The sequence below is a fragment of the Lissotriton helveticus genome, chromosome 6 (genome assembly GCF_964261635.1).
Source record: "Lissotriton helveticus chromosome 6, aLisHel1.1, whole genome shotgun sequence".
NCBI classification, from domain to species: Eukaryota; Metazoa; Chordata; class Amphibia; order Caudata; family Salamandridae; genus Lissotriton; species Lissotriton helveticus.
In genome coordinates this window covers 61,363,841-61,391,312 of record NC_136067.1, presented here as the reverse complement: position 1 = coordinate 61,391,312, position 27,472 = coordinate 61,363,841, and positions in this window count along the sequence as shown.

Here is a 27,472-nt window from a genome sequence, read left to right as displayed (position 1 = left end):
GATCTCCTACAAGCCCACTTTCCAAAGATCTTCACATGAAGTAGACCCCGAAAGAGACCCACCACAACACAAAAGGTAAAAGGAAAGTTCCTGAAAGCCTGGGAAGTGAGCAAAATGATGAACCAGTGATTGTTTGTGTGGTGAATGCCACCACTGTTCAATCTGTCTGAGTGGTATAGGAACACCAACGTCACCTGCTTTCATCTTGTCAAGAATCGAAAAAACCAAAAACCTGCAGCTTCGTCCACCACCCCTACTGCAGTCATAACGACCACCTACAGAAAGGCAAACTCAACTGCCTTGCTCCACTTCGACAAGCTCTTCGAGCACTAGCGTGATAGGAAAGCTCTCCTCCTAAGTTTGGGAGTTTACATTTGGGTGGCATGAGGAGCACATTGCAGAATGCTCACTTTTCTGTAGACCAGAGTGTTGTGTTAAACCATGTGGTCATTACTTGACATTGGAGACAAACTGGTCCATCTTAAAAATAAACACACAATCATGTGGGACGAGCATGTCAGGAAGATTGTTGTTAGTGAGAAAGAAGAAGAAAACTGATAGAAGGAGGTGGTGGTAAGAAAGAAGAAGATGTCATCAGTCATGCAGTCATCACCGACAGCGACATCGGTATGGCATGAGGAAAAGAAGGATACAATCACCCCAAAGCATTCAAGCAGTTTACCTGCCACCTGTAGGTCAATTGTGGAGGTATCCTCACAAAGAAAACAGTCAAAAGAACCATCAAGTTTATGTTTTGCTAGGAGTTACTCTACTACCAACCTCCTGAAGATGTCCATTTATATAACAAAAAGCTGGCCAAAATGTTAGGTATTGACCTCCAGCTTTTTTCTTTGGAGGAAATAGAGGGTTTTCTGGAATTTGTGGAGAACCACTGTCCAAACTGGAAGATTCCAAGCCAGACCTATTTTCCACTGTGGTACTACCAGCACTGCAAGATCGAGTGCTGCTATTGGTTGGTGAAGCAATGAAGGCCAGCACTGTTCAGTTCAGTTACCAATCTATGTGAGAAACAGGGGCTTTCATTCACGGCTTAATCCTTTGTGTGAACACAAATCAAAGGCTGCAAAAACAGATTCACATTACAAAAAATCATTGTCCACTCTCATTCCGTTCTCAACAGTGTATATCTCATTTTATAAGAACTGGATCATCAGGAAAGCGGTTGACGTAGAAGATAGATGAAAGTAACACGGGAGGCCATAGCAGAACTGAAGTGCTGCCTGCAATTTCCGGAGAGCATAGTGTTGGCTCAGAAGCCTAGAAACATTTAACCACAATTGCAACAGTAGCAATACCCACCAGTGGTGACATCATCACCTGCTTCTAAAACTGCAGCACCAACAACTTTACTTCCAACATCTGCAGTGGGTGATTTTATCTATATGGCAGGACTTAAATCAGGTGCACAGACACAGGCAACGCAGGCACAACAAGATTCAATAACAATGACACTGGAGAACATGCAAAGGACTATTTGATTGAACCAACAAAGGTCTACCTGGAGGAAGACCTATTTGATATGGAAAGAAGGAACAGTGGCCAGAACTCTGCAGGCGGACATTAAATAATCTAGCATGACCTGTGGCGCATGTTAAATGCAGCTGTGACAATTGTCAAGATCAGAAGGACAAGTCTGTCAACTCAAAATGTGGAGACACTGATGATGATTAAAATGAATAAACATTTCATACCCCAAATTATAAGGTTCTAGACTACATAGCAGAGGATGAGAGAAGTTTCTCAGACAAGAGTATCGTGTGAACATCTTTCAACGACCTCCCGGAATTTGAGGATGAACTTTACTTTTCAGATAAAAAAGAAACAAAAACACAACTTGTCTGTGATTAAGAAAGAAGGAACTGCTGCTGCCTCCTCCTCCTTGGGTATTACTACCCAGTGATATTCCACCACGATTGCATTCATTTTGTCGCGGCTTTCCGCCAGCGCTCCTTGGTGGCACTGGGCAAACAAGCATTTGCAATGCAATAGGTCTTGCATTTTCGAGAGTTTAAGCTACTGGCATTGTAAATGACAATGCCTTTTATTAATCTGTCTTGATAATTGCCCTTGCTGGTGTTCCGCGCCGGTCTCCCTCCGCCGCTGTTCGCTGAACAGCCGCCGAGAGGGGGGGACCGAGAGGGTGTAAAAACTACCCTTCCCAGCTGCCCCGTGACCCAGGACCAGACCGCGGGATCAGAGAGCGCGCCTGCTGGCGCATAAAAGTGACGTGCCCCATCGGTGGAGCGGGGGCTTCAAACATCCAATCTACTGCATCATTACCCAGGCTGTCAGGCTTGTTGCTGCTGGTGGCGGAGCCCTTGCTGGTGTTCCGCGCCGGTCTCCCTCCGCCGCTGTTCGCTGAGCAGCCGCCGAGAGGGGGGGACCGAGAGGGTGTAAAAACTACCCTTCCCAGCTGCCCAGTGACCCAGGACCAGACCGCGGAATCAGAGAGCGTGCCTGCTGGCGCATAAAAGTGACGTGCCCCACCCGCATCGCGGGAGCGAGCGGGAGCGCCGGGCGAAGGGCGGGCCCTCTACGGCCCTCCAACGCCAAACGAGGCTGGGCTGGGCCCCCCACTAACATCTCCGTGGTCGCTACGATTCGTCACATTGAAGGTACTGTCTGGGATACTACGTCTGTCGTGGTATTACATTTTGCCCATCATCATTTCTGTTAAGCCAACTTGTGGCCACTAGAACCATATATTTTAAAGGGGTGCGACCCGTGATCGATTTTCGATCGACTGTTAAATCATGAGAAAGGGGTCCAAAACAAGTAGAATGCCCACGTTGAGATCTAAAACTAGACAGAAAGCCAACTCGCCGCAGCCGCAGCCCTTACCATCTTTGACGGAGATAGACAAAATGCTGCAACAAACAATTGGGGTTGTGGCAAATGCAATTGTAAACACTGAAAGGCGGTTATCGATAGTGCCTACAGTAGCCATTCATGACATTAAGGATGGTCCTGTGGTTACACTATTAGATGAACCGGACACAAGTTTCTTGTCAACATCCTCTTATGTAGAGTTCCCATGTGCCCAGGTAGCCACAGATACTCCCAGAAATACTTCTAGAGATCTTGACTTTGTTAACTCAGAGGAGATACCTTTGTCTACTCCCCAAATTATAAATCCAGGTAAAAATGCCCCGAGAACTAGAAAGAATACCACTGCAAAGTGTAATAACAAAAGGGGGGGGAATGGTAACCTTAAGACTAACCACATTTTGGTGACCCCAATGGCCAACACCACATCTGGCATACCCTGTTGGGTGGCCAATATGGTGGCAGACCTTAAGACAGAATTGGGGTAGACCATCAGTGCGCACCTTAAGCCCCTGATGTCCAAACTCGATAGATTAACTTCTTTAATAAATAACAGAGTGATAGGACCAGTCAAACCAGTGACACAAGCGATAAATCCAGCACCATGCAATCAGGACTCGGGTAGTCCAGGAGTTAAAAAGATTACGCACAAGGGCAAGTCAGTGTCAGACAATAATCTTACAAAACAAAAAAATAGCGCTACCCCCCTTAGCAGATCACCAGGCAAGTTATGCGTTCCTCCACCCCCCCTGCGCTAATGGTACTGCTGCACAGGTACGTAACAATCAAGGGAAGAGCTTGCTCTCAGCAAGTAAGGACACTGCAGGCAACACCCAAAAGAAGACCCCTGTACAAGTAAAGACAACTACCACTCTGGCAGCTGCAGCAAGGGTAAAAACGGGAGTGCGCTTCCAGTTAATTAACCTACCAACGGAAGCACTACCTTATGTAGTCGTGTTAACAGGTGTACCGCCTTTAAAGGAAGGTAAAAGAGAAAATGAAGTGGAGCTGAGGAATAAATGTGTACAATGGCTAAGATCCAACAAGCCATTACCATCACACATTTCTGGGGTAATACTGTCTGTAAGAAGGGGGCAATGGATAGGAAATGGAGTGAAAACCATTGCTGGGGATGTTATTGTAATAAACTTCAGGGATACATCTGTAGTAACCCATATATGTAACTCTCCAACGTAGGGTCCATCTACTAACATACACCCCCTACATTTATCCTACTTTTACCCCCCACCCCCCACATCGAGACCAACATATTTAGACAGGGGTCAGGCAAATAGGGCTTTGCATCCTGTGCAGTTAAATAGAGCAGACAACTGGCAGTCTCCCTGGCAGGCATTTCCCCTCTACGATCCTGCAGTTGCAATGCATGCACATTGGAACAGGTTCTGTGCTTTGGATAATGTCGACTGACTCGAGCGGAATAAAATTTGCCCATTCCAGTCTACCAGGGCCAGTTTAGAGAAAGGATCCCGATGTTCGGTGCGGTTGCCACTTACCCCCCTAGCAGAGACAGGCAGCTTCTCTGTGGTACTTACTCATGAAGCTATAGTAGCTGACTCGAATGATACACCAGGGATTGGGCATGTAGTGGAATCGAGGGTAGGAACATCATTAGCTAAATTGGACACCCCTGTTGCAGCAGGGGAGGGTATAGATAGGAGTCCTGCCGGGGCTGGCTCAAACAAGGCTGAGGCTAAGAATTGTATGAGAATGATATCGTGGAACATTGCAGGGGTGGCAGCTAAATATAATTTACAGGAGTGGATAGACTATATAACTAGTTTCCACATTATTTGCCTTCAGGAGACCTGGGCCATTGATCCGGAACAATATACGTTAGAAGGATTCAAAAACTTTTCAGTCCCCGCAGTAAGAGCGCCATCTGGAAGAGCTATTGGTGGACTTATAACATACGTAGACCTCCGCATTCAGGGGTCCTGGTCTGATTTGAGTTGGGACTCAACAAATATGCAAGCAATAGGTTTCCGCAACAAGGGCCTAAAAATCACAATGATAAACTGGTATAACGCAGTGGGCTTAAATGGCAGAAATAAAATCATGAAAGAACTGGATGACCGCCTTAAAGTTATGTCTTCAGCCAATAAAGTAACAGGGTCCTCACATACCATCCTAGCAGGAGACTTCAACTGCCACTTGTGTGAAAAACTAAGACCAATAAATAAGGATTGGTCACGCTGCCCGGAGAAAAAAGGTCCACATTTTGTTCACACCACAGAGGGCAGGGATATGGAGAATCTTATAAATAGGCACAATCTTTCATTTACAATGGACCTAATAACGATAGGCAATGCGGGGGAACCAAATGCAACGTACAAAGGAAGGGGTTGCCACTCTTATATAGACTTTGTCTTGATGTCTCCAACATTAAAAAAATGGAGTATAAATTTTGAAATTGTACAGAGTCCCTTCAGTGATCACAACCCGTTGGTATTGGACCTTAAATGCATGACCCTTAGAACAGCAGAGGGTGTACTCGGTGCCAAAGAACAGGCAATGGCACAAGGGAGAAGACTTAAATGGGCCAAGATTAACGGAGAAACATTTTACCGTAATCTTGTAACGAAAGGCCAAAAACAAATAAATGTCTGCCTGGATGAAAATATGGGCGGTCAGGTTGTGGTCAGGGCCTTCGAGGAAATCGCCCAACTTGTGGATACCCTACTTAAATCCCCCACAGGAGGCAAATTGCTTCAGACCCCATGCTGGTTTGATCACGAGTGTACCAAGGCACTGAAAGATCTGAAGAAATGTCTTGCTGATCAACCAAAGGACAAAGTTAAAATAGCGGGTAGTAGATCCAAATATAAAAAAGCTCGGAAAGCACGCAAAAGAACTCTACAAAATCAAGCATGGGGGGACCTAAGGGAAGCGGCAGCAAGGGGTGATATCACAACATTTTGGAGAGTCATTAATGACCCTTGTTTTAAAGACCCAAGGGGGCCAGACATAGTGAATGTAATTCTCCCTGAACAATGGTATAACCACTATCTTGGCCTTTACAATCACACTGGGACGGCATCGCAGGAGGAGGGCGCTAAAACAGCAATACCTGTAAGTTTAGACTTTTCATTGGGAGAAGTAAAATTAGCAATCCAAGGGCTATCAAAAAATAAAGCGCCAGGCCCTGATGGCATCCCGCCCGACCTCTATTTGAGCAATGTTGACTTGTGGGCACCCATCCTCACTAGGGTATTGAATGAGGCAGTAGTGGCAGGACTGCCTCGCTCTTGGTCATCTGCAATTATCGTCCCAATCCATAAAAAGGGTAGCCGGGACGACCCCCAATGCTACCGTCCTATATCTTTAATAGATGTAACGGCCAAGGTTTTGGGACGGGTGATTCTAAATCGTTTACAAATGTGGGCAGAGGACAATCACATTTTAACAGATGTACAATATGGGTTCAGAGAAGGGAGATATACAACAGATCAATGTTTAAATTTGTATCTCCTCACTGCTAAATACACCATTGCCGCCAAAGGGACCATCCATATGGGCTTTATGGACCTCTCAGCGGCCTTTGATCGTGTCAACAGGCAGAAGTTATGGGCCCTGATGATCTCCCTGGGGGTGGATCAAGGGTTAGTGGACACATTGAAGGCTCTGCACTGGGAGACCACAGCTTCAGTTCGCTATAACAAGGAAGGAATGAAGACAGAGCCATTCCCTTGTACAAGTGGTGTCCGCCAGGGCTGTATATTAGCTCCCTTTTTATTTTCACTGTATATCAATAACTTGGACCGAGAACTTATGAAACTGGGTGTAGACTCGCCTCAAATAGGCCAGCGTCCGGTACCCGTCCTCTTGTATGCGGACGATGCGGTGCTGTTAGCCCGCACCCCACTAGGTTTACAAAAGTTAATTGATGGTTTTGTTAATTTTATGAACTTATTGGATCTCTCAGCTAACTTGGATAAGTCCTTCGTTATGTCCACAGGTATAAACCCTAAAAAAGACTTTTTACATAGCATAGGATCTCACAGACTAGGAAGAGTTAAGTCTTTCTCCTATCTAGGTGTACTTTTCGACGAGAAACTGGAATTCAGAAACTTGGCCGAAAAGCACGCTGCCAGACTGGTGGCTTCAACGGGTGCCATAATGGCATATGGGAGGAGGCTAGGCAGATGGTCACCGGAACAGATATTGAACCTATACAGAGCGGTTTCCTGCTCTAAGGTATCATACGGGGCAGAAGTTTGGGGCTGCAAAGCAAACTATGTGCATCAGATACAAGCTGAGGAAAACACATTTTTCAAAAGATTATTAAAGGTTCCTCAGAGTACCCCTTCATATATACCACATACGGAATTGGGTGAACCATATATCGAGGATAGAATAATGGTCCGACCCGTCTTGGCCAGGATCAAGATCTGGGTTAACCCAGAGGCCGGCCTCAGCAGACAGATTATTAAGGATTGCCTGAGCAGGGATAGAGGGGGAGAGATTCCGTGGCTCAAATATGTAAAAGACACCATGGAAGGAATGGGTTGTAAGAACCTGTTTCTTGAGCCGGAGTCTATGACCAATTTGAACAAAACCCTGGTTAAAAACTTTTCACTGCCCGGGCAACTGCCAGACGGGCCCACGTTGAAACCGGGAAAATATCAGTGGTGTCCCATAGTTTACTAAAAACGCAGCCTGGAATGGAACCATACCTAGCGGTGATGCATAATGCACAGGAAAGATTCTATATCACTAGGTTCCGACTTAATCTTCTTCACCATTTATTGGCTGCTCCCGCAGGTTTTACACGCTCGGTAGAGTTGAAGGGTACCTGCGGCTGTGACACTAAGTCCCCGCAGGATACCCTTCACTTTGTTTTATTATGTTCATTTTATTCGGACCCTAGACGGAAGTTTTTAGTAAGGATTTCGAAAAATAAAAGACTGAGACATGCTAAAGCAGCCCTTCTTTTTCTGCAAAAAGCCTCAGACCCATATACTCTGCTATGTATAATAAGCTTTATTAAGGTGGCCATGAGATTAAGGAACACCAGGGAAAAATCTGCTCACGTCAATTTATAGTCTGAATGATTGTCTGTACAAAATTCCCAATGATTTATTGTTTGTTTCACCCCTATTTAGATATTTTTTTATTGTTCTTAATATGTCTTTTAAAAAAAATGTTTTTAAACATTGTATGTATGTATCTTCATGTTCTTTAATGGCATCTTTTTAAGTGCCGAATAAAGATATTTGAATTTGAATTTGAAAGTCTTATTTCACTTCAAAGAAACGGCCGCCATTGTCCCAGGCTGCTTAAAAAGTGAAAGCGCGCATTGTGCACTAAATGTTGCAGGAAAGCATGTTGTGCATGCAGTAGGAGAAAATCATTAAAGAAAATAGTGCTTACGGACTAAATAAGACATACCGTGTAACAACAGGAGTAAAAGGGCAAGTCCTCATGGGAGGTTACAAATGAAGACAAGGTTGTACTGAGAAGGGGCAAACAAACCTATTAATGAATCAGCAGACATCATTTATGAAGGACAATGACACAAGCCAATGACAAATAAGGGTGGGGAGTTGGCGGGGCTTCATGTCCATAGAATACATCATGCCTCGCAGAGCAGTGCATGCAATGCCCAAGCTAGTCCTAGAAATTTAAGAAAACCAGACAGGCAGTTTGTAAAATGGGAGAGGTGGACAGGTAATGATAGGATGGCGCTGGATGGAATGGATAACACGAGGGAACAGAGCTAGGCAGAAGTAGGCTGAGTCAGTGGGCCACTTCCTATTGAAATTGGCAGCATGCGTGCATCTTCGCATAACTATTTGGAAGAGAAGCAGAGAACTACATTTCGCAGGATTATGTGTAATTTGCAGAATTTGGGGGGAATCTTCTGTAGTTACGCTACAGTAATTACAGGAATTTCACACTCCTCAAGTGTCATGCACATTACTTACATTTACATGCACACACACACCTCCACACACACACGCACAAATTCTGCAGGAGCTCCTCACCCTACCAAGCTCCTTATTTGGGCTATTTGATATGACCCAAACCTTGATTCAAGGAGAAGAAAAGTGGTTTAAAGAGAACATTTGTTATTTTAGAAACAGGATATAAAGCACAAGGTGCAGAGTACTATTGTAAGTAGCGGCCAGCCTGCCATCTGAATAGAGAAACCTTGATGGGTGGGAAGGAAGGTGGAGTACAACTATGGCACTAGGCCATATCTCCATTTATGTTTTATTGAGATTACATTGGAACATGCAGGCTATAGCTTGATGGAACCTGTGGTTCAATCAATCGAAATGCTGTCCTGAACTCACCTTGTGTGCGCTCGGCTGGCTGGACCAAGGCAGAGGAGCTGGGATATTTTGAAATGAAGCAGCTATCCTAATTCTGAAGAGAAAATATGTCTCCTATACAAATGGATAGAAGAAACAAAACTAGACAGCAGGCAACACATGAGCCAGAAAGTCAATAGACGGAAAACCTGATAGCCTCGTCCACTCGGATCTCGGTGTTGGTCAACCTGTTCCGTCACGGAAAGAAAGCCGAGTGATTCCTGGTGCTAAGATTATATCTCTGGTTACTTTTTGTCAGCTACAAGATTCTGGGTAGTTTCATCCAATAAGTCCTAGTCAGTAAGTTTCAGGTTCATAATATTATGTTATGTAAAATGTATCTTCAGCCTTGTTTAATTGGACTTCACATGCATTAAATTAGCCACATTTTTTTGTTTGAGCCTGGGCAGCGCATGTGCTGTTCTGCAAGACATGCTGTATTCTAGTATTGACTTGAAGCTCCGCCCATTCTCTTTCCATATTTTTCATTGGCTTGTGTCATTGTTCATTGTAAATGTTGGCTTCTGATTTGTTTATAGGATTGTTAGTCCCTCCTTAGTACTGCCTTGTCTTTCATTTGTAACCTCCAATGAGGACTGGCACTTTTACTTCAGTTATTACATGGTAAGTCTGTAAGCACTATTTTAGAAAATGAGGTTCTCCTACTGCAGGCACAACATGCTTTTCTGCAACATTCAGCGCACCATTCCTGCTTTCCCTTTCCAAGCAGCCCGGTCAATGGCAGCAGCTTCTTTGAAGTGAAATAGGTCTCTCATTTACAAGAGTTTGAGCTATTGGCATTGTAAATGACAATGCCTTTTATTTATGTGTTAAATATCAAAATAGATAAATAAAAGGTATTGTCATTTACAATGCCAATAGCTTAAACTCTCGCAAATGCAAGACCTATGCGTGTGATTATGGGAACTGGTTGTTTTTGAGAAAGAAAATATTGAAAAGACTTTGCTGTTTTTCTTCTATTTTGGAAACATAAGAACCTTGTCCACTGGAAAGACTGAAATACAATTTGTTTATTACTCATGTGCATACCGGAGTAGTGGCTCCTAGAAAGTCATTCTAGAAACGTTCCTTAAAGTAATTTTCTTGTCAGGGAAGAGCCATATTTCAGCTTCTCAAAGTCAAACTCCAAGAGTTCAGGTAAGTTTGATTTTTCTCTCACATCACTGATTTCATAAACCCAAATTAACTATGGTACAGAGATTAAGGGACTAGCTTAGAGCGTAGTGTACAGGATACTCCGCCCCAGATACAACAGAGTACCCTGCCTGTTACATGCTCGATCCACCTGACTAATTTTGAGTTGGGAAGATTATAAACATTCCATCAAAGAAGCCCCCATTGTCTCTGTCTACGGGATACTCCTGTTGTGACCAGACAGCTGGGCACTAGGACCCACGGGTCACGGACTCTGGGGAAAGACACCGGACACCACATCCGGTCAAGGGGGCAAGGGGCAGAGCACTGGGAGCGGGGACAAGGGAAGGGCGCATCCACTTGAGGCTGTACGAGAATAGAAGTAAAGGTACCTGACTGAAGACACTGAGTGTCCTGTCATCTTTGGGGGGACCCTCTAAGATACCACAACTGGCGACGAAGGTTCGAAGAGGCCACACGTGTTGGATCACTCGCATCGCGATCAAACCTGGAGCCCACCCTGGATCGTGCCCATCGTGCCGAAAATTAAGCTGAACTGCCGCCGTGAAGAAGACCAGCAACGCGGGAGCCTACCCCGACCGCTGCAGAAACGAAATCGCCTGTGCCCGGTAAGCGCCGTAGACAGGAGCGCAAAATCAAAGAAATTGGCGCGGGAGTCTCGGCGGCCATTTTCAAGCCAGGCAGAATCGACGAATCAGCATGCAGGAAAGAGGAGCGGCCATTTTGAGGACAGGCCAAGCCTGATTGGTCGCGAAGTCTCGCGAGAGTATCGGCGGCCATCTTGAGATCCGGCGAGGGAGCTAATAGAAATACAGAAAATGCAGGCGGCCATTTTGAAGTCATGCAAAAGCGAAAAAGATTGCAAAAGGGTCAGGAAGAGCCCCAAAAGAAAAGAAAAAGGTGGCGAAGAAAGCCAATCACAAAATAAAGAGTAAAGAAAAGCTCCAGACAACAAAAACAAGAGAAAAAGGGCCAGAAAGGGCCTCAAAAGAAACAAGTGCCATAAAGAGCATCACGAGAAAGTAACAAAGAGAAAGAGATAAATACAGACATGGCAGAACCAAGACCAAGCGCCCAGTATCGCAGACCACTACCATTCAATCTATCAGAACCACAAGTAGGAATAAGATGGGAGCGATGGATCGCAAGGTTTGAGAGGTACATGGAGGCTACTGATGTAGTAGAAGCCAAGAAACTGGGCCTGTTTCTAAACCTAGTGGGTGATGTAGTGGATGAATTACTAGTGACCCTAACAGCAAGTGAGACATCAAACTACAAAAAGCTCATCAAGTGCCTGACAAACAAGTTTGACCCTCAAAGAAACATCGATTTTGAAAGATACAATTTCACCATAGCTTTCCAACATACAGATGAGTCACTGGATGATTTTGCAATGCGACTAAGGAAGTTGGTGACGCACTGCGAGTTCGACAAGTATGATAACGAGCAAGCAATTCACCTACGGATCATCGAAGGGTGTCGTGACACCGAGTTCCGCACACGAATATTGAAGGAACCAACATCGCTAGAAAACATCCCGTCGCTAGCAAGAGCAGAAGCAAGAGCAAAACTACATTCAAAGCAAATGGAAAGACGAATTGAACAGGCGCACCACATGAAGAAAGGACAAAGCGAACATACAACAAAGAAACAACAAGAGTCACAGTGTTACCGATGCGGTTTAGAATTTCCACACAAAGGCACATGCCCCGCATTTGGTCAAACTTGCAGAAAATGTAACAGGAGCAACCACTTTGCCAGTGTGTGCCAAGGAATACAGTTTAGAAATGAAAGAGGAAGACCAGGAAGGCCGTGGATGGCGACAAGCAGGCACGTCAGGCACATTGAAACAGCAAACAGGAGCTCATCAATAGAGTCAGGAGACGAGGAAGAAGAAGAGAAAGTGGAGTGACTCTACCTCATGTCTACAAATGAAGGCACAACGGAGGAAAGCATTCGTCTTGTGGATAAGAAAGCAATCAAAAAGACAGAATCTGTGACAATAGACGTTGGACCACACAAGGCACGGTTTGTGATTGACAGCGGCGCCACGTGCAACATCATGTGTGCGTCAGAGTATGAAAAGATGGAAATAAAACCGGCACTACAACCATAGAGTTGAAGTATTCACTTGAGGTTCAAAGAAACCAGTAACGAACCTAGGGAAATTCACAGAAAACATAACCTAGAAGAACCAAACGCTAAGAGAAGAAATTCACGTGCTGAGAGGGGACATTCCAGCACCATGCCTACTGAGTAATGTCACAGCACATGTGATGGGCCTGATCGAGATGACATACAACATGTCAGAAAAGGGAAGCATCCTGAAAGAATATCCAAAGCTACTGAAAGGACTAGGAAAGCTAAAAGGGCGACAAATTACGTTACATATTGACGAAACAAAGAAAGCAGTAGCTCAGCACCACAGGCGAGTACCAATACACCTGCAACCACAGGTAGAGGAAGAAATAGAAGCACTACTGAAACAGGACATCATAGAGCCGGCAGAAGGGCCAACGCCCTGGGTGTCGCCAATAGTGGCCGTACCAAAGAAAAATACATCAAAGATCAGGATCTGTGTTGACATGAGTATACCAAACATGGCAATTGAAAGAGAAAGACACCCTGGACCGCACCTTGATGACATGATCAGCTGCCTGACATGAATGAGACGATTCTCGAAATTGGACTTATGCAAAGGATACCACCAGCTAGAGCTGGATCCGCAATCGAGATACATAACAACATTCTCGACACACCTATGTTTGTTCCGCTACAAACGTCTGAGCTTTGGGATATCGTCAGCAGCAGAAATATTTCAAGAAACTATCAGACAAGGCATTGCCCTGGTGCCACTGCATCTCCTGCACAGATGGTAGCTATGCGCCTCAATATAGGAGTAAACAGATTACTGTTTTCACAGATCCAAACCTATGAAAGGATTACAAATAAATGTACAACATTGGAACGGCCGGAACGGCGACCGGGAACCTTAGGAGGAGGTAGAACACGCTAACGACTTTCCGGCATCAGGTAGCAGACACCAGATCCGGTATCTGACTCAACATCCCCTCCCGGTCTACGGCTTGATGCACACGAACATCAAGTATAATCTATAATACCAGACCTACACTCGACAGTTGGACAACACTAACTGAGTTGGGAAACTCTTTCATTTGACAATTCAAACTACCTTAGCCAATGGACTACTCACTGCTACGGAGATAACCACCACACCTGGGACCTCATAGACAACAGGCTATCTTCCTTCAACCGTTTCTTTTGCTTTACCTGCAATTTCGGAATCCAATTAAAATCGCCAAATACCTATACGCCCTGATGAGTCGCAGTAATCTGTTCCAACGCGACGAAACACGTGTCGGCTGGCTTTTGGAATCAATAAATCTACATCTGATTCTACGATATACAATTCTGGATTGCAATTGTCTTAATTTTTTATTTTTTTTTGCAGAGTTTTATATAGCGCAAACTAGACCCGAACCGAATCAGGTATCAGAGCGCTTTACATAGCACCAGTTACGTTATTTTTTTAGGCACTTGATGTATATATAACGTTATCCAACAACACTACTGCCAATTCCACCACTCATATAGATAAAGACCTCTCTGATCTACTATACACTCAGCCCAAAGCATCCAAATTATAAATTTTCTTGCAATCTACCAACACACTGAGACAGAAAACAAGTACTGAAGAGGCATGGGAAAAAGATTTTAATGCAGAATGGTCTCTTGTCTTATGGAATAACTAATGGACTAAAATACGTAAATCCTTCATCAGATCAGCTAGATTAACGCAAACATTGTTTTATGTGTATAGTAGACTTTTGCTTTCCCCGCAACTTTTACATAAAAGATTCCCTAATACTCCAGACACATGCTGAACTTGTACTTCTCCAAATGCAGATTTATTCCGCTTGTTGTTTTTATGCCCATTAGTATATAATGTTTGGAAACAGGTCTGGCTTCAAATTAATTACATTTTTGGCACACAACTCCCATTCTCTACGACACACATCCTCTTAGGTAGCTTTTCGTCAGTATGGGGCAATAATGCAACTAATTTCAAAATAATTGATCTCTTAATTGCTGTCGCCTTCCAACAAATAACAAGAAACTGGAAAGACTTTACAAAAATCTCATACAAGGCTTGGTGGTATGATGTGTGCCACAACCCCAAACTGGATACTTGCTTCAATTCATCATCACCCATCGTTTTCAAAAGGCTTCAGCTATGGTTACCAGTTACGACATTTTTCGACACATGTGCTAAGAAACACTCCTCATTGAAGCCTTCACAACAAGAAGTACTCAAACCTCCATAATTTCTCTAACATCCTTCTCTTTCTTTTGTGACTTATTTATTATCTTTTTCTTGCTTACCTAGTATGGATATTACTGTTCTTGTTTTTACTCAAGTATTTTATGCTGGACTAATTGAGCTCTATACTTTGAATTCTGTTGTATTTTGTCTATCATAAGGTTATACTGTACTTTGTGTGTGCGAGGGCATTGCAGTTATTTATTGTGATACTATGTTATTTGATTCTATGCTATTTGATACCATGCTATGTTATACTATGTTATGTTATTTCATACTATGTTATTTGAGACTTTCTTATGTAAAATGTTAGATGATACTGTGTTACGCTATTTGATAATATGCCGTGTTATGTAATACTATGTTATGTGATACTATGGAATATGATACATGCTATGTGATACTTTGTTATTTTATTTGATACTATGTTATTTGATACTATGCCATCTAATACTATGTTATGTGATACTTTGTTACGTGGTACTATGTTATGCTATATTATGTGATACTATGTTATGTGATACTGTTAAGTGACACTATGTTGTGTTATGTGAGGCTCTACTACGGTAAGTGATACTATGGGCCTGATTATGATGTTGGTCGAAAGCTTTACGACCGACTCCTTGTCGGAAACTGTTCCGACCAACCAATTAAGATTCTTCCAAACACCGTTCAGAAAGTCTCCCATTGACTTCAATAGGAGCCTGTGTTCCGACCAACAACACAGGCTCCCATTGAAAAAAGGAGTGGTTTCGGAAAACATTGCACCCCGTGGTGGGCACCCCATGGTACCTGTCACACTATGCATGGTTCTACAGGTGGGTCCCTTAGGTATCCCCAAGGACCCCAATCAGAGACCTCTGGATAAAGGAGGGCCTGCTAGGCGCCCCCAAAGTCAGTTTCTGACAGCCTTATCGTGTCGGACAGACCGAGTCGGATACGCTGTCGGAATCAGACATCGTAATTGGTCAGTCAGAAATGCAGTCCATTAAGATGTATGAATCGGCTCCGACTGACGCGGAGTCTATTTTTTTGTCCCAGTCCGACCATGCAGTTAACTCTATCAGTGACCGCATGGCCCTCTCAGAGCACTTTCCTGTGATAAGTAGTGCATCCTGGCATCCTGCCCCTCAGTTCACACTGGAAAAGAGAAGAGGACCAAAGAAGGAGCTGCCCTGCTGCCTTTTACCTGCACAAAGAGAGGCTGCTCTGTCGTGAAGACTGCACCTACTGAACTTTTGGGCTAGCGAGACTGGGACTGTACCTGCATCTCCTGACAAATGGAGATGTCAATTTCCCGCCTTCATCAACAGCAGTGACTCGTAGGATCAGCTGGCTGATCCCCTGGAACCCACTCCAGGGTTACAAGAGCTGTAAGAGCCCAAACGGGCAAGTTGATAGCCACCGCAGAAGTTTTGCCGCTACCAATCACCAGGCACTACAAAAGAGAAATCCGAGATAGCCAAAGCCTGCACCTATGTCTACCCGACGCAGGAGTGCTATCAGAGCAAATGTATATGTAAATCCAGTATTTGTAAAGCGCGAACAGCTACCCGAAGGCATCCCGGCGCTGGGGGCCGTCGGGAAGATTAAGCAAGCTATTGCCAAGAGTCAAATGGTGCTGGGCTGATCTGCCGCTGGGGATCAAACCATGAGCCCCAGATTCCAGCGTTAGTCGCCCTGGCCACGCCACCACACCTCTTTCCTTTATTAGATTAGTTGCATCTAAGGGACACCAGCCCTCACTAAAGGTTTTGCATCTAACCACAGTGCAGCATTGGCTGTTCGACTTCTGCAACATAGAGGACTTTGGGGGACCATGATCTTCATGGCCAAAGTTAACCCGTATCATCCGTGGCCCAAAGAACCACCACAGAGAGATCCCTGTCTATCCCACCACAACCACAGCATCCTTTTGAGCATCTTTGCCTGCATTCCTCAGCATCAGGGCACTCTATTGAAGTCTATGACAGTTGTCATGTAAAGTTTGGCACTTGCTTCAAAAACACTTTGGTGGTCAGGGAACTGTCTAAAGCATCCTTTCTGTGCCCCTAGACATTTTCCCTGATGGATTTGGCCACCAAAAATAGGCTGGAGTACTCCTTTCAAACTTTTGAAAAGTTTACAAACTTTTGATGACCAATGCGTGGTTGTGGTTATAGTTAAAAGTGATAAAAACTTCAGAAATCTGTATCTCCGGAACCCTCTAGAGGATTCTGATGATCAAGGCCTCTTTAAATGTATAAAATGTGCTCTATTTTTATAGATTGTTGTGTCTCTTTATTGGTGTTTGATTTTCTTATCCTGTTGCTTAGTGCTGTTAAAGGCTTTACACTAAGTTTTTTTGCCAAGCCTTACTGCTCGCAGCCACAGCTCCCCAGGGTTGAGCTATGGTTAAGTACAAAATACTGACTGGACCTAGGATAGTATCTGTGTGTGTACGCCACCATAAGGCCCCACAGCCATATCATATAGTACCCCCAAATCCTAGCAGCTGTTCTGTTACTTTTCCATTTGCATTATTGTTACTGCCTTACTGCTGGCTTACTAAGGCCTATGGACAGGGTCAGTTACATTTTGGGTGTATATGTGTGCAAACCTTTCCCTGCAATCCTGCATGTTTTTCTTAGTGGATAGGGAAGGAAGGACTCCAGCAAGGGTAGAGCACCAATGTTCTCTTTGCTTTCACTGCCTCCGTCTTTGCTGGCCATGTGTCCAGATCCATTTTGTGTGTCTGTGGCATAAGCGGCCATGTTATCTTTGTCCTCCATGCCTCCTTCTTCGCTGGCAATGTGAAGACCACCATTTTTGGTTCCAATGTGTGTGTGTATTTCTAAATATTAATCATTTTATTTTACTTTAAAAAGCTACTTCTTGGGCAAATTGATATCAGAAGAAACCCATGTCACTTTTGTTCATTTCATTTCTAATACATTTTTTGTAATGTATTTATATGTGCTTATGCCTGATTGTAGTAGTCTGAAGTACACAGTTGTGTTTTTTAATTAATTTATTATATTTGGCTGCCCCTCTGCCATTTTTACATTCACTTATTTGATTTCTGACAGCCTCTATAGGGCCCCAATGGCCCTCGATGGACACAGGTTATTTTATAATTATTATTTTGATTTTTTCCTGCCCCAGTGCCTTCCATTAGGAGACCGATGGGACTCGGAAGGACACAAGGTTTGTTTATATTTATTAATTCAATTTGTGCCTGTCTCTCTTCATGATCTCCTACAAGCCCACTTTCCAAAGATCTTCACATGAAGTAGACCCCGAAAGAGACCCACCACAACCCAAAAGTTAAAAGGAAAGTTCCTGAAAGCCTTGGAAGTGAGCAAAATGATGAACCATTGATTGTTTGTGTGGCGAATGCCACCACTGTTCAATCTGTCTGAGTGGTATAGGAACACCAACTTCACCTGCTTCCATCTTGTCAAGAATCGAAAAACCAAACACCTGCAGCTTCTTCCACCATCCCTACTGCAGTCATAACGGCCACCTACAGAAAGGCAAACTCAACTGCCTTGCTCCACTTCGACAAGCTCTTCGAGCACTAGCGTGATAGGAAAGCTCTCCTCCCAAGTTTGGGAGTTTACATTTGGGTGGCATGAGGAGCACATTGCAGAATGCTCACTTTTCTGTAGACCAGAGTGTTGTGTTAAACCATGTGGTCATTACTTGACATTGGAGACAAACTGGTCCATCTTAAAAATAAACACACAATCATGTGGGACGAGCATGTCAGGAAGATTGTTGTTAGTGAGAAAGAAGAAGAAAACTGATAGAAGGAGGTGGTGGTAAGAAAGAAGAAGATGTCATCAGTCATGCAGTCATCACCGACAGCGACATCGGTATGGCATGAGGAAAAGAAGGATACAATCACCCCAAAGCATTCAAGCAGTTTACCTGCCACCTGTAGGTCAATTGTGGAGGTATCCTCACAAAGAAAACAGTCAAAAGAACCATCAAGTTTATGTTTTGCTAGGAGTTACTCTACTACCAACCTCCTGAAGATGTCCATTTATATAACAAAAAGCTGGCCAAAATGTTAGGTATTGACCTCCAGCTTTTTTCTTTGGAGGAAATAGAGGGTTTTCTGGAATTTGTGGAGAACCACTGTCCAAACTGGAAGATTCCAAGCCAGACCTATTTTCCACTGTGGTACTACCAGCACTGCAAGATCGAGTGCTGCTATTGGTTGGTGAAGCAATGAAGGCCAGCACTGTTCAGTTCAGTTACCAATCTATGTGAGAAACAGGGGCTTTCATTCACGGCTTAATCCTTTGTGTGAACACAAATCAAAGGCTGCAAAAACAGATTCACAATACAAAAAATCATTGTCCACTCTCATTCCATTCTCAACAGTGTATATCTCATTTTATAAGAACTAGATCATCAGGAAAGCGGTTGACGTAGAAGATAGATGAAAGTAACACGGGAGGCCATAGCAGAACTGAAGTGCTGCCTGCAATTTCCGGAGAGCATAGTGTTGGCTCAGAAGCCTAGAAACATTTAACCACAATTGCAACAGTAGCAATACCCACCAGTGGTGACATCATCACCTGCTTCTAAAACTGCAGCACCAACAACTTTACTTCCAACATCTGCAGTGGGTGATTTTATCTATATGGCAGGACTTAAATCAGGTGCACAGACACAGGCAACGCAGGCACAACAAGATTCAATAACAATGACACTGGAGAACATGCAAAGGACTATTTGATTGAACCAACAAAGGTCTACCTGGAGGAAGACCTATTTGATATGGAAAGAAGGAACAGTGGCCAGAACTCTGCAGGCGGACATTAAATAATCTAGCATGACCTGTGGCGCATGTTAAATGCAGCTGTGACAATTGTCAAATCAGAAGGACAAGTCTGTCAACTCAAAATGTGGAGACAATGATGATGATTAAAATGAATAAACATTTCATACCCCAAATTATAAGGTTCTAGACTACATAGCAGAGGATGAGAGAAGTTTCTCAGACAAGAGTATCGTGTGAACATCTTTCAACGACCTCCCGGAATTTGAGGATGGACTTTACTTTTCAGATAAAAAAGAAACAAAAACACAACTTGTCTGTGATTAAGAAAGAAGGAACTGCTGCTGCCTCCTCCTCCTTGGGTATTACTACCCAGTGATATTCCACCACAATTGCATTCATTTTGTCGCGGCTTTCCGCCAGCGCTCCTTGGTGGCACTGGGCAAACAAGCATTTGCAATGCAATAGGTCTTGCATTTTCGAGAGTTTAAGCTACTGGCATTGTAAATGACAATGCCTTTTATTAATCTGTTTTGATAATTAACACAAAAATAAAAGGCACTGTCATTTACAATGCCAATAGCTCAAACTCTTCTAAATGAAAGTCTTCAAACATCCAATCTACTGCATCATTACCCAGGCTGTCAGGCGTGTTGCTGCTGGTGGCGGAGCCCTTGCTGGTGTTCATCGCCGGTCTCCCTCCGCCGCTGTTCGCTGAGCAGCCGCCGAGAGGGGGGACCGAGAGGGTGTAAAAACTACCCTTCCCAGCTGCCCCATTACCCAGGACCAGACCGCGGGATCAGAGAGCGCGCCTGCTGGCGCATAAAAGTGACGTGCCCCATCGGTGGAGCGGGGGCTTCAAACATCCAATCTCCTGCATCATTACCCAGGCTGTCAGGCGTGTTGCTGCTGGTGGCGGAGCCCTTGCTGGTGTTCCGCGCCGGTCTCCCTCCGCCGCTGTTCGCTGAGCAGCCGCCGAGAGGGGGGACTGAGAGGGTGTAAAAACTACCCTTCCCAGCTGCCCGTGACCCAGGACCAGACCGCGGGATCAGAGAGCGCGCCTGCTGGCGCATAAAAGTAACGTGCCCCATCGGTGGAGCGGGGGCTTCAAACATCCAATCTACTGGATCATTACCCAAGCTGTCAGGCGTGTTGCTGCTGGTGGCGGAGCTCTTGCTGGTGTTCCGCGCCGGTCTCCCTCCGCCGCTGTTCGCTGAGCAGCCGCCGAGAGGGGGGGGACCAAGAGGGTGTAAAAACTACCCTTCCCAGCTGCCCCGTGACCCAGGACCAGACCGCGGGATCAGAGAGCGTGCCTGCTGGCGCATAAAAGTGACGTGCCCCACCCGCGTCGCGGGAGCGAGCGGGAGCGCCGGGCGAAGGGCGGGCCCTCAACGGCCCTCCAAGGCCAAACGAGGCTGGGCTGGGCCCCCCCACTAACATCTCCGTGGTTGCTACGATTCGTCACATTGAAGGTACTGTCTGGGATACTACGTCTGTCGTGGTATTACATTTTGCCCCACATCATTTCTGTTAAGCCAACTTGTGGCCACTAGAACCATATATTTTAAAGGGGTGCGACCCGTGATCAATTTTCGATCGACTGTTAAATCATGAGAAAGGGGTCCAAAACAAGTAGAATGCCCACGTTGAGATCTAAAACTAGACAGAAAGCCAACTCGCCGCAGCAGCAGCCCTTACCATCTTTGACGGCGATAGACAAAATGCTGCAACAAACAATTGGGGTTGTGGCAAATGCAATTGTAAACACTGAAAGGCGGTTATCGATAGTGCCTACAGTAGCCATTCATGACATTGAGGATGGTCCTGTGGTTACACTATTAGATGAACCGGACACAAGTTTCTTGTCAACATCCTCTTATGTAGAGTTCCCATGTGCCCAGGTAGCCACAGATACACCCAGAAATACTTCTAGAGATCTTGACTTTGTTAACTCAGAGGAGATACGTTTGTCTACTCCCCAAATTATAAATCCAGGTAAAAATGCCCCGAGAACTAGAAAGAATACCGCTGCAAAGTGTAATAACAAAAAGGGGGGGAATGGTAACCTTAAGACTAACCACAACCTGGTGACCCCAATGGCCAACACCACATCTGGCATACCCTGTTGGGTAGCCAATATGGTGGCAGACCTTAAGACAGAATTGGGGGAGACCATCAGTGCGCACCTTAAGCCCCTGATGTCCAAACTCGATAGATTAACTTCTTTAATAAATAACAGAGTGATAGGACCAGTCAAACCAGTGACACAAGCGATAAATCCAGCACCATGCAATCAGGACTCGGGTAGTCCAGGAGTTAAAAAGATTACGCACAAGGGCAAGTCAGTGTCAGACAATAATCTTACAAAACAAAAAAATAGCGCTACCCCCCTAAGCAGATCACCAGGCAAGTTATGCGTTCTTCCACCCCCCTGCGCTAATGGTACCGCTGCACAAGTACGTAACAATCAAGGGAAGAGCTTGCTGTCAGCAAGTAAGGACACTGTAGGCAACACCCAAAAGGAGACCCCTGTCCAAGTAAAGACGACTACCACTCCGGCAGCTGCAGCAAGGGTAAAAACGGGAGTGCGCTTCCAGTTAATTACCCTACCACCGGAAGCACTACCTTATGTAGTTGTGTTAACAGGTGTACCGCCTTTAAAGGAAGGTAAAAGAGAAAATGAAGTGGAGCTGAGGAATAAATGTGTACAATGGCTAAGATCCAACAAGCCATTACCATCACACATTTCTGGGGTAATACTGTCTGTAAGAAGGGGGCAATGGATAGGAAATGGAGTGAAAACCATTGCTGGGGATGTTATTGTAATAAACTTCAGGGATACCTCTGTAGTAACCCATATATGTAACTCTCCAACGTTGGGTCCATCTACTAACATACACCCCCTACATTTATCCTACTTTTACCCCCTACCCCCCACATCGAGACCAACATATTTAAACAGGGGTCAGGCAAATAGGGCTTTGCATCCTGTGCAGTTAAATAGGGGGAGAGGGGTTGGCCTAACGGCTAAGGCGCTCGACCTCGGACCTGGGGATCTGGGTTCGAGTCTCGGTAACGACGCCAAAAACCCCCTGTGATTCTGAGCAAATCACTTAATCTCCCCGTGACTAAAAAAAAAAAAAAAATGAAAGTGTGTCCTCATGTAACGTAACTGGTGCTATGTAAAGCGCTCTGATAACTGATTCGGTTCGGTTCTAGTTCGCGCTATATAAAACTCTGCAACAAAACAAAAACAAATAGAGCAGACAACTGGCAGTCTCCCTGGCAGGCATTTCCCCTCTACGATCCTGCAGTTGCAATGCATGCACATTGGAACAGGTTCTGTGCTTTGGATAATGTCGACTGACTCAGGCGGAATAAAATTTGCCCACTCCAGTCTACCAGGGCCAGTTTAGAGAAAGGATCCCGATGTTCGGTGAGGTTGCCACTTACCCCCCTAGCAGAGACAGGCAGCTTCTCTGTGGTACTTACTCATGAAGCTATAGTAGCTGACTCGAATGATACACCAGGGATTGGGCATGTAGTGGAATCAAGGGTAGGAACATCATTAGCTAAATTGGACACCCCTGTTGCAGCAGGGGAGGGTATAGATAGGAGTCCTGCCGGGGCTGGCTCAAACAAGGCTGAGGCTAAGAATTGTATAAGAATGATATCGTGGAACATTGCAGGGGTGGCAGCTAAATATAATTTACAGGAGTGGATAGACTATATAACTAGTTTCCACATTATTTGCCTTCAGCAGACCTGGGCCATTGATCCGGAACAATATACGTTAGAAGGATTCAAAAACTTTTCAGTCCCCGCAGTAAGAGCGCCATCTGGAAGAGCTATTGGTGGACTTATAACATACGTAGACCTCCGCATTCAGGGGTCTGAGGTACTGGGTTTTTAAGAACCGGTACAGAACCGGTAACCCAGCGGTGCCAGGGGATCAACACCCAGAGACCTCGGGTTCTCCTGAGTCAGACCTACAGAAACTTCAGAGTCTTCTAGGTGAAGTCAAAGATTAGTTTATTGGCTGCAACCAAGGTGACAGGGTCCTCGAAGTACAATTCGAGTATATTCAGGAGACTGCACACTTTCACGAAGTTAGGCTTCTCTTCTTATACATAATATTCAGCCTTGGGCAAAACATTCCTTGGATTCGTGGTATTTCATTTATGGTTACCGATTACAAAGAAAAGCAGAGTCATGATGACATGCACATATTTCACGTCGTGCTGCCCATAACAAATCATCCGGCAAGGCCCAACATTTCATCAGATATCGCTGGACCCCTAATAAAAACGGTCACCTCCCCTTCATAAAGCAAGTGAAGAAAAGGAGTGGAGAAAGATGTGAGCGAGATATGGCAGGTGTGCGCGCTGAAATGGTTTTATGGCTGGTTGAGCCTAGATGCTATCTTGCTCGGCCACTGGGAGGGAACTGACCTAACGAGTTCGGCCTGGGGCAATGGTTCTAACTTGTACTGGGGTCAGGGAGAAGTCGATTAAGGAGTATGTGTCCTTGTGGAATCAAATTCAACTGGATTAAGGCCTATGTAAAGGGCAACATGTAGCTAAGGGTAGAGAATGCAAATGGCGATTTCGAGGTGAAATCGTCACTCGAATACGCCGAAAATACATGTACTTGATGTACTCGTCATTCTCGGTCTTTTGATACCAAATTCGTCCTATTTCGACAAAGTTTTTATTCTCGAGTTCAGTACTTTATATGGATCCAGATTTTTCAGAACCACAGACCCTCCTTTTGCCCTTACATAGGCAATTAATCTATCCTCATGTTAATCTGAGTCCAGATCTATATTCCTAAAGTCATTGAGATGTTGCTGCAACATCATTCTAGTGCTGAGCGCATGTCTTGACACAGGCTTCCTTACACATGATGTAACACAGAGGCCACATATTGCAGGAGCACACTGTATGCATAGACAGAACAGGAAAAGAATGGCTAAGACCATCCCAATGACCATCAGAATTTTCCATCCCCAGGCAGATATTAGTTCCCAGAACCATCCCATTAACGACCAATCTCCTTTATCCACATGAATAGATTCGGAAATCTTATGTAGTTTGGAGATGGCCCCGTACACTGTCGGAGCATTATCTGGAATAAAAATGCAACAACTGGACTGGATCAATTTGCATACTCCACCTCGGTCCGCAAGTATTACATCCAAAGCGACCCGGTTCTGAAGGGTCATCAGTCGATCCGACTGGAGCTCAGCAGTCAGGTTACTAAGGGCACCAGCAGTTTCAATCACGGTGGATTCAACTACCCTTGTCAATTGCCTTATGTTTCTGCTGTTAGCCATGGCTCCCCAGAACGGCAGGAAACCCATTGCAAAGTCACCAAATTCTTGACCTGCAGTGTCTTCTTTACTCAAAACACCTCTAACTACCCTTGTCCGATGGTAATCCGCCGCTGCTGTGTAGGTGGGAGGTAACAGGAATGAAACAAAACATGAGCCCGAGAAGTCAGGGGGCAACCATGTATAGGCTCTATCATGGCAGATGAAATAAGTACCCTTAGCGGCTAAAAAGGCAGGGGAAGTCTGAGATCCAAAAACATACGTTTCTGTACAGACACTCTTCCCTAGCTGAGCTCTGGGATTCCTGCCAATACCTTGCAGACACAGGTGACCTTGATGGGGTACGATCCAGATAGGGGACGATCTTTTGGCTTGCTGTTTCTCACTTAATGTAATGCCATATCCGGTCACATTCCAACCTACATATGCAAGTATCTCATCATCCGGGGTATCTTCGTAAGAAGTTACTTCCTTGATCATGTCAACTATACCCTTGACTAGGGCGCTAGTCTTGAGGTTGTCTTTTACAGAACGTAGGGGTTGGATTTCTCGTGCATATATGAACATTGTCCTATATGCCCATACTGACCCATTGCGACTAAATGGCAGGACCAAATAGGGGATACCTCTATCCGTGGTGTGGGGCATGAGACCGCACACCCAACAGTTGGTTGTGTTCATTACAAGTTGGTGTTGGTGTAATAACTGAACGAAGGAGTTATTAATGAACTCTAATCTCCTATTTGATTCGTGGTCAGGAAAAGGGTGGAAAGAATGAGAGGAAACAGTAGGGGGAGGTATGGGTGATGTAGTGGGCGCAAATGTCACGTGAAAAGAGAATAAAACATAGCTTATCAAAAAGACCATTACGCTAAATAGCATAAAAATACACATTATTATAAAGTTTTTCTTCGTCATTGTTTTCAAAAGTCTCTGCTTAAAGTTCATTTGTTTGGCAGGCCTCTCCACATCAGGAAACTCCATCCTCCCTAAGGTGCTGCCCGCGGCGGTAGGTTGTTTCTGCTAAAGGATGCTTCCGTCAGTCTAGGGCAGCTCCCTTGGACTAACCGGAACCAGCGACCTATCGTCGTCAGCTGCACCCAAAAGTCTTTAATCAACCGCGACCCTAGCAGCGGAACCCGGATGGCGGTTCAAAAAAAACAAAAATAAGCAAGTTACCTAGATGGGAGAATCTGCACTTTCAAAAATAGTATTTGGGAAAAACGCATTTTTTATTAGTCCACAGGTTTTTCTCTCGGATCATAAAATAAATCATTTTTACTTTAGTCTGTTTTTCTTGGTCGTAAATTGTAGCGTCTTTTCCCGGGTACTGTCTGGTCCAGAAATAGTAGTTCAGGTTCCACAGAGTTCAATTGTTCTGGTGGTGGCACAGTTTCTTGGAAAATGTTCTCACTCTTACAATCACGTTTAGCTTCTTTTACACGTTCATCAGTTGTGCGCTCTGAGTCAGTGCCTCCTTTCCGGACCCATTGGTCATGTGGCAGAGGGAAGGGTATCTTCTTACAATGGATCCCGTGGACCCAATTGGTCTTCCCCTCCACCCTAACAGTCGACCTTGTAGACAGGAGGACGAGGTGAGGCCCGGTCCATCTGGGCTGGTCGTTTCTTGTCCTCTGGAAGTTTCGGACAAGCACCCAGGAACCGGGGTCAATGGAGTGACCCGGTGTCTCAGAGACCGGAGGCAAGGTGTTGTGAACCTGTTGATATAAAACACGCAATTTAGCCGTCAATTCATACAAATAGTCAAGCAAAATGGGGTGTTGCAGCTCGCTAAACTTCGTGGGTCTAGGCACTCCCCATATGTTGGCTGGCCGACCAAAGATTATTTCATAGGGGCTGAGTTTCATTCGAGAATGCACAGTCATTCTGGTGGATAGGAGTGCTAAGGGTAGAGCGTCAGGCCATTTAAGACCTGTGCTCGCTTGGATTTTGGCCAATTTAAGTTTAAGCGTGCCATTGTAACATTCCACTAATCCAGCTGATTGGGGGTGATTTGCAGCGTGGAACTTCTGCCTAATGCCTAGCCCTTCACACACTCTTTTCATCACACAACCCACAAATTCACTTCCGTTGTCGGACCAGACCATTCTAGGCATTCCGAACCTGGGGAAGAACTCTTTCACAAGGGCTTTCGCTGTGGACAAGGCAGTATTGTCCCTTAGGGGATAGGCTTCTACCCATCTTGAGAAGGCACAAACAACCACGAGCACGTATTTTAAGTTGTTGCACCTCTCCATGTGTATGAAATCTAGCTGCAAAACCTCGAACGGATACGTAGGAGGTGCAAAATGACCAGCTGGAGTTGGGGTTCCCCTACCAGGATTGTGCTTCAGACATACCATGCAATTCTTGACAACATTCTCTGCACACTTGGGAATCCCTGAATTCTTCCACACTGGGGCCAACAACTCGCAAATCCCTTTCGCGCTGATATGGGCCATCCCATGAGCCATTGTAACCACTGCAGGCACATATGCATCGGGTAACAACCATCTCTGTTGCTCTGTCGATTCAATCCAACAACCATTTGCATCCATTCTCCCTGTACTTTCTCTCCACATGCTTAACTCTTTATCCGTGGCCTCAGCTTGGATGGACTTCACACTTTCTATCGTGTCTTCACATATTCCAACATCACCAGTCCATCT